We start from the raw sequence: 14,866 nt of genomic DNA, 5'->3' as shown, positions 1-14,866 counted from the left end.
TTTTATTGTTCTCATTATTCCCACTAGAATTCTCCCTCCACACCTGGACATCGACGGTGACATGAACTTCTATTCAGTGCACCTTTCACATTTGAAGGAGGGCTGTCTGGCTGTTTCAGAGTAGAATAAAAAATAGCTTTCAGATGAGGAGCCTACAATCAAAATGATTCCATAGCTGTTTAGGGTATGACTCTATAGGTAAAAAAAAATTTCATGTTTTAGTCATTTTGAGATAAACATTTTGGGATCCATGTTCTCTTTTACTCTAAAAGAAGAAATCTTCAAAAAATACATATAATAGATGGCATTTAAAATGGCGCTCTGTCTGTGTGTACTGTGTATATTTCTCCTTAATTCACTAAACAAAGTCCTCTGTATATTTAAACGTCAGGGGAAGATATTCTCTATAATAACTGAGGAAGTTCTGTGGTGATTTGTTTTCCTTCATTCTGTATGTCCTGCATTGCTTTAGCGATTGCAAATCTGTTCAAATTAGTCCATTTTAATTAATTAGCTCACAAATTACACATCAATTCAGTGTTTAAGTTATGACATTGAAGCGGTCACGCAATCAGCAACATGGCACCAGCAACCCCCAAACTCAGATAGTTCTGCATTCCTGCCTACTGCCCCGCTGAGCCAGACAGTCACAAGAAGCCTGGTTTATGTCACCCGGACCTTAAACTAATTAACAGCTCCCCTAGAAACCTGGGCTTCCAGTCATTAAAGACCCCTTGGTGCACAGAACCAAGATACCGACCAAAAGTGCTCGATCTGGGACAATTGATGGAACACGAGCGACACCCGCTGGCGGTGGAGAGTTAATGCAAGCCGCGAGCTGGGCCACAGACTTCAACGAATTTAAATGCCTGTTTGATATTTCACGAACTTTTCATGAATACTCCCAGTATAAATCATGACCTCAATGTCACTAATGATTGTTTGCCACAGGTCTGATGTCAAATCTGTTTGTCAACTGAATCAGATGAGATGTTTCACCTCGCACAATACAATGTCACATCACAAATATTAAATGCTCTCACCCACCACATAAAATTCACACACTTATTGCATAGATTAACCAGGGTGTGCGTGACAATGCAGGAACTGGGAATGAATTAATTCTTTTTTTGTTTCCACTGGTTTAAAACCTGTGGGTCGTGACCAAAAGAACAAGATCCCGGATACAAGCGGCCGAAATGAGTTTCCTCCGCAGGGTGTCCGGGCTCTCCCTTAGAGATAGGGTTAGATAGGGTTCATCCCTGCTATAGCTAATGCCCCCGCGACCTCGGATAAGCAGTAGAAAATGGATGGATGGTTTAAAACCAAAAATAGGCGGTCTGCCTTCCTTTTGGTCCCTGGGCCAGCCCCTCTCTCTCCTGTGCACAAAAGGCTTTTGCCCTTTTGTTCTGGGCTCTTTTTTTCCTCCAGCCTCTTGTTTTCTCCAACCTGCCGAAGAAAAATGGCGCACAGCCAGGGACCCCCGCCTCTCACCAAGAGGCGCCGGAGACGCAGCCAACCTTCCTCGCCGCGCCGACGGGTGCGGAGGACAGAAGCACTCTGCCCGCGCCCCATGGACACCTATGGTGAGGGATGCCGTCGAGCTGAAGAAGGAGTCTTATCGTTCCTTTTTGGCCTGTGGGACTCCTGAGGCAGCTGATGGGTACCAGCTGGCCAAGTGGAATGCAGCTTTGGTGGTCGCTAAAGCAAAAACCCAGGTGTGGGAGCAGTTCGGTGAAGCCATGGAGAAAGACTTCTGGGTGGCTTCGAGGAAATTCTGGTCCACCATCCGGAGGGGGAAGCAGTGCACCATCAACACTGTGTATAGTGGGGATGGGTCGCTGCTGACCTCGACTCGTGACGTTGTGAGTCGGTGGGGAGAATACTTTGAAGACCTCTTCAATTCCACCTACACGCCTTTCCACGAGGAAGCAGAGTCTTTGTATCGGTCCGCTGTGGGGAAGAAGGAGCTAAGCCAAGAGGCGAAGCTCTCAATTTACCGGTCGATCTACGTTCCTACCCACACCTATAGTTACAAGCTGTGGGTCATAACCGAAAGAACAAGATCCCGGATACAAGCGGCCAAAATGAGTTTCCTCCGCAGGGTGTCCGCCGGGCTCTCCCTTAAAGATAGGGTGAGAAACTCGGTCATCCAGAAGGGGCTCAAAATAGAGCCGCTGCTCCTCCACATTGAGAGGAGCCAGATGAGGCGGCTGGGGCATCTGATTAGGATCCCCCACCGGAAGGAGACCTCGGGGACAACCCAGGACACGCTGGAGAGACTGTCTCCTAGCTGGCCTCAGAACGTCTCGGGATCCCCCCGGAAGAGCTGGATGAAGTGGCTGGGGAGAGGGAAGTCTGGGTGTCCCTATTAAAGCTACTGCCCCCGCGACTCGACCTCGGATAAGCAGAAGAAAATAAATGGATGGATACTGACTAAATGAAGAAACGGCTGTCGTGCGTCTGATTTCTTTTTTAAATTTATATTGATTTGACAGAGAAGCTGTGCCAAAGCAGGAATGTATATGTATATAACTATGAGAGGGGGAAGCATTAAAAAATAAATAAATAATTAAAAAAAGGGGGCACTTATTTTTCCGGAAGAAAAAGAGCAGGGCCTCAAGCCCTTCTGATGTCTATGTGTGCATGTGCCTAGTAAACTAGTATTTGCAGGTGATGTAGTCGCGTTGCTGCAGTTACAGTTACCTTCATTCAATGTTTGTGTTATTATTATTATTATTAATCTGTTTATTTGAAAGGGGACAATGCAATTTCATAAAACACATGAAGTACACATGGTTAAAAAAGCCAGAATTAGTCAGAAGGCTAGCTTTCATCTGTAGTCCCCTGGCCATGATGTATAAAAGCAGTAAAATACATCTACAAGACAATATAATACAGGATACATAATCAAAGACTTATTATACTATTAAGAGAGAATAAAACCACAAATAATTTGATCATAACAAAAAAACATCATAACATACTCGTCTTTTAGTGTTGGCTGGTATAGGTGTTAACAAGCCACATTTTCAGTTTTTTTGTGAAGGCCTTGTATGTTGTAAGCAGTTTAACCTCCTCAGGTATTGAGTTCCACTCACCAGTGCTCCTCACTGACCAGGCTGACTTACTGAAAGTGCTCCTGCGCAGAGGAATGAGACAGTCACCTCTGACAGAGCCTCGAGTGACATGCTCAGAGCTGTTTCTTTGGCTGATGAACTCACCCAGAGGAGCAGGAGCCAAATCATGCAGTACGTTATAAAGCAAATTTAAATCTGCAAATGTGTGAAGGTTGTCCCAGTTTAAAAGACTGTATTTTTTTAAAATTGCACAGTGATGATAGTGCCTTGGTTTATTATCCATCACTTTAATTACTTGTTTGTGCAAAACTTCCAATGGTTTTTTTGCATTCTGACCAGCCTGGGACAAACTGGTTATGCAATAGTTAAAGTGACTAAGAATCATTGAATGTAAGTAAATTTTTGCGGTTTCAGTTGACATTTCATTTCGAATTGCACGAAAATTTGCGAGGTTTAATTTGATGTTTTTACACAATTTGTCAATGTGGGCTTTAAAGGAAAGCTGTGAATCTATTATTAACCCAAGATCTTTGTATTGGCTGACAATTTGCATTTTTTTCTCCATTAACAAGTATGTCGGGGTCAGGTGATACTCTATTTGTTTTAGTGAAATACATGCCTACAGTTTTAGAAACGTTTAGCTGTAGACAGCACTCCTGCAACCAAGTTGTGACACAGGACATAGTATTAGTGAGTTTAGCAGCAACAGTATCTTTGGAGCGACCATGAACAAAGAAAACCGTGTTGTCTGCATACATTACGCACTCAGCTTCAGAACAAACAGTGGGCAAATCGTTGATATAAAGACTAAATAAAAGGGGGCCTAATATTGATCCCTGAGGGGTGTTGTGCTAAAGTTATTGATAAACTAAGGAATTCTATCTAGGAGCAGATGTGTGACAGTGGTCATCCAGCACGGTCCCGCCCGACGTTCCAGCTCACGTTATTACGCTGCTATGGGTTAGTACGACTCTTAAGGCTCTCGATAAGTGAGGTTTTGACCAAGGCCCGCCACCCACAGCGCAATGCACTGGTAACCAATTTTGCCGGAACACTGCAGAAAAAAAATGACAGCTGGGATCTCACCCCATTCATTGAGTGTTTGGATATATGGACGCCCAGAACAGCATGCTTGTATAGGCGTTTGATGGTGCACACACAGTATATTGTATTTTCCATCCATCCATCCATCCATCCATCCATTTTCCTTACATTTTATCCTCACGAGTGTCGTGGGCATGCTGGCGCCTATCTCAGCTGACTGGGCGAGAGGCAGCGTACACCCTGAACTGGTCGTCTGCCAACTGCAGGGCAATATTGCATTTTTTCTCATTTATTAAACCATAAAAGATATATTAATAGTTAAGGAAGAAGAGGGTTGCGACATAAATAGGACGTGGGCGAGAATAAAAGCGAGAGTGTGGATATTTTAAAAGAAGCTCGCTGCCTTCCATTCATTTGAACATGGTGGTACAGACTGCCCATGTACATTTTGGCCACATGCTATGCTATTTCATCCACAGGCGCATTATAAATTATGAATATAGTTTTGTATTGTTTTAAAACCCAACATTTGATACTTTATTAACTGTATTTATATGGCTTGGCCGTCCTGTCTCTCGCTCACTTAAAACCCTGAATTGTATTTTTAGACTCATTCATTGGAGACTCTAAATTGCCCGTAGGTATGACTGTGAGTGCGAATGGTTGTTTGTTTCTATGTGCCATGCGATTGGCTGGCAACCAGTTCAGGGTGTACCCCGCCTCCTGCCCGATGACAGCTGGGATAGGCTCCAGCACGCCCGCGACCCTAGTGAGGAGAAGCGGCTCAGAAAATAGATGGATGGATGGATATTTTTAGAGTGAGTGAAAGCTTATGTGCATTTTGATTGGCTAGTTGCGACATCGTGCAACTGCGATACAAATTTTAAATCGCGTCAAGACCAGTGGCCGACTGACTGGCCACTCATAAAAACAGCTGCCAAACCCTGCAAACCGCGCGACAGTTTAGTCTGGTTCTGACATATCGCTCTGTGTGCAGCAGCCTTAACGCACTTTTGCACAGCGCAAAATGGCATCCGTTACACATGCAGACTGCATAGCCTCCTTTTATTGAACTTATCTCACGAGTGACCAGTGCAACAGTAACAGTCGCCTCTTTAACACATCCTCCCCGCGCCCCACTCATGCATGACTAATTGCGTTTCGATCAATCCAACTGTTACACTAACGTAACAGTTGTATTAAGTGTAGGTTGATCCGTCATGCCTGGAGAGTGAACGCATAAAATAATAGAGGCGACTGCAATGTGTTGCAGTCTCGGACGCTACATTAATGTAGCAATGGCGCTAACCCAATACACACACATCAAAAGAATGATATAAAGATAGAGGGTCAGATAGTAAGGGTAGACGTTTTTATATTCTTGCATGTGACATCATTCATTTGCGAAGTAAGAGGAATTGATAAGCGGAATCGTCAGGCAAGCAAACAGACGATTATTAATTACTGGGAACCGGTTTGCAAAAAGAACTGGTTTGTGATTGCCGTCCCTATCAGACATTCATTCAGTTTTTTCTTGTCATTTTATGACTTAATTTGTCATGAACTGCCCTGCAGTACTATTGTTGGAGCCTGGGTGGCGCTTCGCCTCTCCCCTCTCTCTTTCCAGCACCTTCCTCGAGCCACACACCTGTCACCAATCAACCCTCGTCACCACCTGCATATAAGCCTGCCTGATCAGTACCACGGCCCACCTGCCTTACGCAAGATACTCGATTCCTCGTCTCCTTTTATGACCCCCGTGTCTCTCCTCATCCTCAGTGTTTCCCCCGTGCTCCTGGTCTATGTAATTCCTGCCATCCCGCCGCCAAGCCTGCCGCCTGTCCTTGTCCTTTTGTCCCAGTGGCCTTGAAAGAAAGCTGGAAAATGTAATTATTATTCATTTACGTATTTGTATTATGGGCCTAGTTGTCCATTCATCAGGCAGTATTGCTATTATCCTGAAAGTAGATACTCGCGGGGATCTGAGAATGGAGCTAACGTGAGAACTGACCTCTGAGTTTTCCTTAAGATTAGTAATGACTAACAAGTTATTACTGTGTTATATATATATTTTTTTATTCTTTTTAAACAATTATCATGTTTCCCGCAAAACCCAGTCAACAAAGTATCTCTTCAATAATTTGTCATAAATACCAGGATATCTAACAACGATGTCATCCGTTCCGTGGTCCAAACCAATTCAACTGACACATTTATTGATTGAAAGAACGTTTTACTCATTGATATTAGGGTCACACTATGTCACAACTGTGGATATCTAAAAACATTGGTCTCAGAAACACGATATTCCAAAGTAAAATGCTCCCCACCCCACTCAACTCGCATGTTTCTGTATTAAAATATCATCAGTTCAGCTTTCTATTTGGGGGATTTTTTTTTTTTTTTTTTTGTCTAGCCTCTTGCATAATTTCAGGGTCATTTGGAGAGTGAGGTTTAAGCCACATCGCAGCACGATTGACACTGATGACTAATGGTGCGGCCTGCCCAAACCAAAGACTCATCAGACGCACGATCTTAGATGTTGCATTCAGGTCAGAAAAAAAGTTGTTTTCACTATAAATTAGGTCACCCATATTCACTGAACAGAAACGCTTGTGTGAGCCCATGGCCGGATATTTTTTCACTATACAGTATATACAATATAATCTGATGAAACGCCTGAATCAATTGAATCATAATTCTACGAAATCAAAAGACTTGAGAAGGCAGCGTCTGTGTGTCTGTTTTTAAAACATACAGTAACAATTATTATTGAAACGGCGTGTGATCGTTTATCCTGCAGCCAGTGAAATGGCCGGCTATGTCATCATCCATTATATTACTTACTCACACCGCGGCAATCAGATTCCTCCGGAGTGACACCATTTTGCATACACTCCAAATGACAGGCGTGCTTTTTAAAAATGGACTATTCAAACGAGCGCTCCGTCGCCTCTTTGGCCAAACATCCAAGGTTGACGTCGTCAGAACCGAGAAGAAACGGTGAGGGGGCTTACCGTCCTTAGTTGTGCGCTGTTGGTGTGGATGAACCAGAGGGAGGGGCGGCAAATGATGCTGCTCGGCTGCGGGGAGGGTGAGCGCAGGATCGGCGTGCTTCAGCTCAACGCTGCTCATGACACGTTCAGGGACCGTTCGTAAAACCCAGCTTTCATGGTTTGACGCGGCTTTTGGAAGTGGTTATTCATTTTCCTTAGTACGTTCATGAGCAATTCGGAGCCGGTCAAAGAATAAACAAATTACCTGTCTGAGTAATAAATGGATGATTAAAACGAAATCTGTTTAAGAGAAAAGGGAAAGTGCATAGGTAATTATTTGCAACATTGCAGGTACAGTGGTACCATGTTTTATATGTTCAATTCGTTCTGCGACCATACTCGTAACTCAATTTACGTATACAATGAATTTTCTCCATCCATCCATCCATCCATCCATTCATTTTCTGAGCCGCTTCTCCTCACTAGGGTCACGGGCGTGCTGGAGCCTATCCCAGCTATCATCGGCGGGGTACACCCTGAACTGGTTGCCAGCCAATTGTAGGTCACATACAAACAAACAACCATTCGCGCTCACATTCACACCTATGGGCAATTTAGAGTCTTCAATTATCCTACCAAGCATGTTTTCGGGATGTGGGAGGAAACCAGAGTACCCGGAGAAAACCCACGCAGGCACGGGGAGAACATGCAAACTCCACACAGGCGGGGCCGAGACTTGAACCCCGGTCCTCAGAACTGTGAGGTAGACGCTCTAACTAGTCGTCCACCGTGCCGCCTGAATTTTCTCCAATGAAATGAATTAAAATGTCATGCATCTGTTCCAGCACCCAGTGGCAGTCCACATTTCAAATTATTTTTGGAAATTGTGGACGTCGTGTCCTCCGGGCCAAAGAGGAAAAGAACCATCTGGACTGTTATGGATGCAAAGTTCAAAAGCCAGCATCTATGATGGTATGGGGCTGTGTGAAGGCACCATTAATGCTGAAAGGACATACAGGTTTTGGAGAAACATATGCTGCCATCCAAGCAACGTCTTTTTCATGGACGCCCCTGCTTATTTCAGCAAGACAATGCCAAACCACATTCTGCACGTGTTACAAGAGCGTGGCTTTGTAATAAAAGTGGGTGTACTAGACTGGCCTGCCATCAAGCAAGAATTCTTGTACATCAAGCAAGAATGGGAAAGAATTCCACTTACAAAGCTTCAACAATTAGTGTCCTCAGTTCCCAAACGTTTACTGAATGTTGTTAAAAGAAAAGGTGATGGCATGTGGTAAACATACAGTGGTAAACATGACCCTGTCCCAGTTTTTTTGGAACGTGTTGCAGCCATAAAATTCTAAGTTAATGATTATTTGCTAAAAACAATCAAGTTTATCAGTTTGAACATTAAAGATCTTGTCTTTGTGTATTCAATTAAATATAGGTTGAACATGATTTGCAAATCATTCTGTTTTTATTTATGTTTAACACAATGTCACAACTTCATTGGAATTGGGGTTGTACACTGGTAAATCTAAAATCCATTTAGTAGACACACTGTTAGTGTAAACTAACTATGTAGCACCTGTACAAAAAAGAATTACATTTTAAAATATTTACATTTTTTCATATTTTGGATCACTTCGGAAAAACCCATCAACTTTGATGAATGTCAAAATGGGTCAAATTCGACCTGAACGATATTGAAGGGTTTAGAAGTACTGTGATTTAAAACTCTTCATGGCCTGGCTAACAATAAGCAATAAAATTGGGGGGTAAAATTGGACTCACCAAAATAGTAATTGTGTGTAAATTTCCACATTATTCATCAGTGTGATGCACGTAGTTCGTCTGTTCTGTGAAGGGAACTTTTCAAGCAGCTGTGAGTGAAACAGCTGATGGTGGTTGAGGGACAGAAATAAACTGAAACCAGCTCGACAGACTTCAGTTTAAAATGTGTATGCGAATTTAAATAATTATCCATCCGTCCATTCTCTATACCGTTTGTCTTCATTAGGTTTCTACGTGGAGGGCGAGGGGTGGTAGTGACGTACCCTGGACTGGTCGCCAGCAATTGCAGGGCGCATAAAGACGAACAACCATTTACACTCACATTCTCACAAAAATATGAGTCTATAATTCAGCTAACATGCATGATTTTGGAATGTGGGAGAAAGCCAGAGTACCGGTAGTGAAACCATGCTGGAAATGAGAGAACATGATACGTAACTCCACACAATAAGGCCTTAACCAAGGTTTGAACCCAGAACCACTTGACTGTGAGGCAGATGCCCTAACCATTATTCCACAAATTACTCTAATCATATAGTAAATTCTACGAAATGGCATCAAAAGCACTTACGGGTTGTGTGACTATTTTATTCATTTTAATTCAGATTTATTGTCCATTAATTATTTAACAGATTTTAGAGGAAATTAAATAGTAACCTAAAGAACCAAGTATGGGTTGGCGGACCACAGGTGAAATGCAAAATTCAGTATAACTAATTAATTAATATAGTTACTTTAGGTTTAGATGCAGGACTTTTCACCACTGTGCTGATGATCATGCTAGCATGGCAGGAACTGTAAGAGAAGACATTGAAATGTAACTACGTCACTGTTAGTGTAGAGGCAGCACTGATGCAGCATCATGTCAGATAACTCAAAATGGCAGACAGCTGGGTTGCCAATGGCCTGCCACACCCTTCTGTCCAACCCTGAATAGCTCTTTCAGCACAAGCATATCATGTTTATGTTTAAATGTAATTAAGCAGCTGTGAAGTGTTACTTCATCACCATCAGTGGCATTAGAGGCAAGGGCAGGTATTGTTTTTCTTTAACAGTTTGAACTGTCCACTTTAGTTTGTAAGGTGGGATGAGTCCGTTGAGCCTTTCAATATTTCCAGATGGATGTGGAAATTTAGTCTCTGATGGTGTAGTGGTGGATTTGCCTGACTTTGTTTGGACAGGATAGGTACAGTTCCCACTCAGTGATGGTGTTAATATGAGTGTGAGTGATTGTCTGTGTCTATATACTGCATGTGCCCTGCGACTGACTGATGCCCAGTTCACAGTGTTGTCTGCCTTTTGGCCGAATTCAGCTGGGAGAGGCTCCCGTGACCCCGAATGGGGGGATAAGCGGTGTTGTGAATGGATGGATGTGGACATTTATGTAATATATTAAAATTATTTCAAAAAAAGTTGTTTTATAAAAGGTACATACAGTTTATCGAAAGACTGATCTGTAAGTTGCAACTGTAAATGGAAACACTGATTCGTAATATTGTTGAAATTGCACTAATTTTTGTGATGACATTTCAGATAGCTCATATGAATTGAAACAAGATTTGCAACAAGATAATAATCAATAAATGTGAATATTTTCCCAAAATGTAGTTGTAATTATTTGCACGCAAAATAAATAAATGGTAATAATCATTTTTAAAATGACGTCGGGCGGCACGGTGGCCGACTGGTTAGAGCGTCAGCCTCACAGTTCTGAGGTGCGGGGTTCAATCCCCGTCCCCGCCTGTGTGGAGTTTGCATGTTCTCCCCGTGCCTGCGTGGGTTTTCTCCGGGCACTCCGGTTTCCTCCCACATCCCAAAAACATGCATTAATTGGAGACTCTAAATTGCCCGTAGGCATGACTGTGAGTGCGAATGGTTGTTTGTTTCGATGTGCCCTGCGATTGGCTGGTAACCAGTTCAGGGTGTACCCCGCCTCCTGCCCGATGACAGCTGGGATAGGCTCCAGCACGCCCGCGACCCTAGTGAGGAGAAGCGGCTCAGAAAATGGATGGATGGATGGAAAATGACGTCGTTATTTATAGTTTGGTGTGGCTGTGACTTAGTCGGTAGAGCAGGTCGTCCAGTGACCAAAGGGTCGCTAGGTCGAATCCCGGCTCCAACTGTCCGCATGTCAAAGTGTCCTTGGCAAGACACTGAACCCTAATTTGCTCCCAGTGAGCCTGGTAGCCCCTTGTGTGGCAGCAGCCGCCCATTGGTGTATGAATGTGTGTGTGAATGGGTGAATGTGAGGCTTTGTAAAGCGCTTTAGGCACTGTGATGGTGTAGCTTAAGCGCTGTATAAGTTCAGTCCATTTACTATTTACCATAGCTTATAAGGCCACAAATATACTGGTCCGGCCCACTTGAGATCAAATTGGGCTAAATGTGGCCCGTGAACTAAAATTTGACACCCCTACTCTATAACAAAAAAACTCAACACGATTGTTACCATGGGTCATTGCAGTAATATGATAACAAATTGTTTTGCTTCTGAATGTCATTATCTTTTCATTTGTGATTTTGTTGTTGTTGATTCTGTCCAATGTCATCTCAACATCACTCAAACTGAGCGCTTGCCCAAAATGTGTTTGCCATTCAAACAGCAAAGTGGGTGTAACGAGCATATGCCTTTTTAAAAATTATTTTTATTGATACCTATAAACTGTGCCCTGCTACAAGTGGCTGTAGAAATGTGTGCCGTGATCAGTTGGAAGAAATGTCACTTTTCATCTGTCTTCCGAGACAAACACATTAACATATTAAGTTAAATTAATATATCTAATAGTGTCATCTAAATAAACGTGAACGAAGCATTACCCTCTATGTAAAAGCAAGAGTTTTGATACAGCTTTTTTATTGATTTCTTAAACCTGTGCAACTTGTACTTAATTGACCCCACAGAAATATGTGCTCAAAAATACTAATCATAAATTTGGATGAATGATCAGTTTTCTCACTGTATCTCTGTATACTAAGCATATTAAGTCTTAATTTGGTCAGAGGAACAGGTATTCATTACTGTTTTTTAAATTTTCCAGATCAAATAGCCAATTTAGTATGGACCAAACTTTTTGTCATAAGATACGATACACAGTATGTGTTCAAATAGTTTTTGTTCCTATGGCAGCATAGAAAAGGGGAGTATCTACGGTGGCCTGGAAGCGCGAAACAATATAACAAATTGTGAAACACTTTTACATTTCAGAAAACAAATTTACAAAAAAAAAAACACTTTTACAATTCAGAAAACAAAAAACGAAACACTTTAAGTATATTTCAGAAAACAAATTAACAATAGCCAAAAGACTTTTACATTTGATAAAACACTAACAAAAACCGAGACACTTTTACATTTCAGAAAACAAAGAAACAAAAGGCAAAACCCTTTTACGTTTTAGAAAACAAATTGACAAAAAAACAACACTTTTCCATCCATCCATCCATCCATCCATCCATTTTCTGTACCGCTTAGCCTAACTAGTGTCATGGGCATGCTGGAACCTAACCCAGCTGTCTTCGGGCGAGAGGCGGGGTAAACCCTGAACTGCTCACCAGTCATCTGCCTCACAGTTCTGCGGACCGGGGTTCAAATCCCGGCCCCGCCTGTGTGGAGTTTGCATGTTCTCCCCGTGCCTGGGTGGGTTTTCTCCGGGCAATCTGGTTTCCTCCCACATCCCAAAAACATGCTCTAAATCGCCCGTAGCTGTGAATCTGAGTGCAAATGGTTGTTTTTTTCCTGTGCCCTGCGATTGGCTGGCCACCGGTTCAGGGTGTACCCCGTCTCCCGCCCGAAGATAGGTGGGATAGGCTCCAGCAGCCCGTGATCCTAGTGAGGATCAGAGGTAAAGAAAATGCCTCCCACAGGCAGAAACGGCCAGAAAGGACTCCTTCTTCAGCTTGACGACATCCCTCAACGTTGGTGTCCGCAACGAGTTCGGGGATTATCGCCACGAGAGGTACCGACCACAGCTCTGGTCGGCCGCCTCAGCAATGGAGGCGCGGAACATGGTCCACTCGGACTCGATGTCCCCCGCCTCCCCCGGAACATGAACATCTGTTGGAGGTGGGAGTTAAAACTCCTTCTGACAGGGGATTCTGCCAGACGTTCCCAGCAGACCCTCACAATATGTTTGAGCCTGCCACGTCGGACCGGCATCTTCCCCCACCATCGGAGCCAACTCACCACCAGGTGGTGATCAGTTGACAGCTCCGCCCCTCCCTTCACCCGAGTGTCCAAGACATGCGGCCGCAAGTCCGATGACACGACCACAAAGTCGATCATCGAACTGCAACCTAGGGTGTCCTGGTGCCAAGTGCACGTGTGGACACCCTTATGCTTGAACATGGTGTTCGTTATGGACAATCCGTGACGAGCACAGAAGTCCAATAACAGAAGACCGCTCGGGTTCTGATCGGGGGGGCCGTTCCTCCCAATCACGGCCTTCCAGGTCTCACTGTCATTGCCCACGTGAGCATTGAAGTCCCCCAACAGAATAATGGAGTCCCCAGCGGGAGCGCTCTCCAGCACCCCCTCCAAGGACTCCAAAAAGGGTGGGTACTCTGAACTGCTGTTTGGTGCATATGCACAAACAACAGTCAGGACCCGTCCCCCCACCCGAAGGCGGAGGGAGGCTACTCTCTCGTCCATCGGGGTGAACCCTCGTCCACCTGCTCGGCGCCTCTCACCATGGGCAACTCCAGAGTGGAAGAGAGTCCAACCGCTCTCGAGAGGACTGGTACCAGAGCCCAAGGTGTGTGTGGAGGCGAGTCCGACTATATCAAGTCGGAACTTCTCGACCTCACACACCAGCTCGGGCTCCTTCCCTGCCAGAGAGGTGACATTCCACGTCCCTAGAGCCAGCTTCTGTAGCCGGAGATCGGATCGCCAAGGTCCCCGCCTTCGGCCACCGCCCAACTCACACTGCACCCGACCCCTATGGCCCCTCCCACAGGTGGTGAGCCCATGGGAAGGGGGACCCACGTTACCCTTTCGGGCTGTGCCCGGCCGGGCCCCATGGGTGCAGGCCCGGCCACCAGGCGCTCGCCTTCGAGCCCCACCACCAGGCCTGGCTCCAGTGGGGGGCCCCGGTGACCCGCGTCCGGGCAAGGGAAAACGAAGTCCATTGTTTGTCGTCATCATTAGGGGTCTTTGAGCCGTGCTTTGTCTGGTCCCTCACCTAGGACCTGTTTGTCATGGGTGACCCTGCCAAGGGCATAAAGCCCCAGACAACTTAGCTCCGCGGATCACTGGGACACACAAACCCCTCCACCACGACAAGGTGACGGCTCAAGGACGGCTCAATACAATATCAGAGCTTTATCAAACAGATATGGACTGGTCTTGCGATACCAATGGGATTATATTGGGGCGGCTGTGACTCAGTAGGTCGAGCAGGTTATCCAGTGACCAAAGGGTAACTGGTTCGGATCCTGGCTACGAATGTCCACATGTCGAAATGTCCTTGGAGAAGACACTGAACCCTAATTTGCTCCCAGTGGCCCTGGCAGCGCCTTGCATGGCAGCAGTCGCCCATTGGTGTATGAATGTGTGAGTGAATAAGAGGCTTTGTAAAGTGCTTTGGGCACTGTGATGGTGTAGATAAAGCGCTATATAAGTGCAGTCCATTTATTTTTTTGCAATTTTTTGAAAAAAGATATACTTGGAGTCATGTTTGCAGATATCAAATAAACTTTATTTTTTAATGCATCTCAAGATTTGAATTAAACTTGCTGGTTGCATTCCTGGTTGCGTTAAAACCGTAGCATTGACGTCCCTATTATTGGTAGGCTTTTATTTTGAAGGTGGCTTTCGCCGCTAGTTGGCGACTTATTACCGTAGTGCCTAGTATGAACACAATTAGGGGCGGCTGGCTTGACTTCTTTATGAGTGGAGGCTGGCTTGACCGCAGTCTAATTTGACATCTTCAACTTGCTTGTCGTCAATTCTAAACC

At 44.5% G+C, this 14,866-nt stretch overlaps 1 protein-coding gene across 1 annotated transcript in view; it reads right to left on the bottom strand.

The window, feature by feature from the left end:
* map1aa (microtubule-associated protein 1Aa) overlaps nt 1-7,200 on the bottom strand; it is a 53,280-nt gene extending 46,080 nt beyond the window's left edge. Inside the window, exon 1 of the mRNA XM_061764875.1 lies at nt 7,142-7,200. The gene's annotated coding sequence lies outside the window, so the exon portion shown is untranslated. The remainder of the gene's footprint in view (nt 1-7,141) is intronic.
* Nucleotides 7,201-14,866: the final 7,666 nt, after the last annotated feature.

Source organism: Phyllopteryx taeniolatus, unplaced genomic scaffold (genome assembly GCF_024500385.1).
Source record: "Phyllopteryx taeniolatus isolate TA_2022b unplaced genomic scaffold, UOR_Ptae_1.2 contig_24, whole genome shotgun sequence".
Classification (NCBI taxonomy): domain Eukaryota; kingdom Metazoa; phylum Chordata; class Actinopteri; order Syngnathiformes; family Syngnathidae; genus Phyllopteryx; species Phyllopteryx taeniolatus.
The sequence above is the reverse complement of the archived record's forward strand: the minus strand, read 5'-3'. Positions and strand labels throughout refer to the sequence as shown.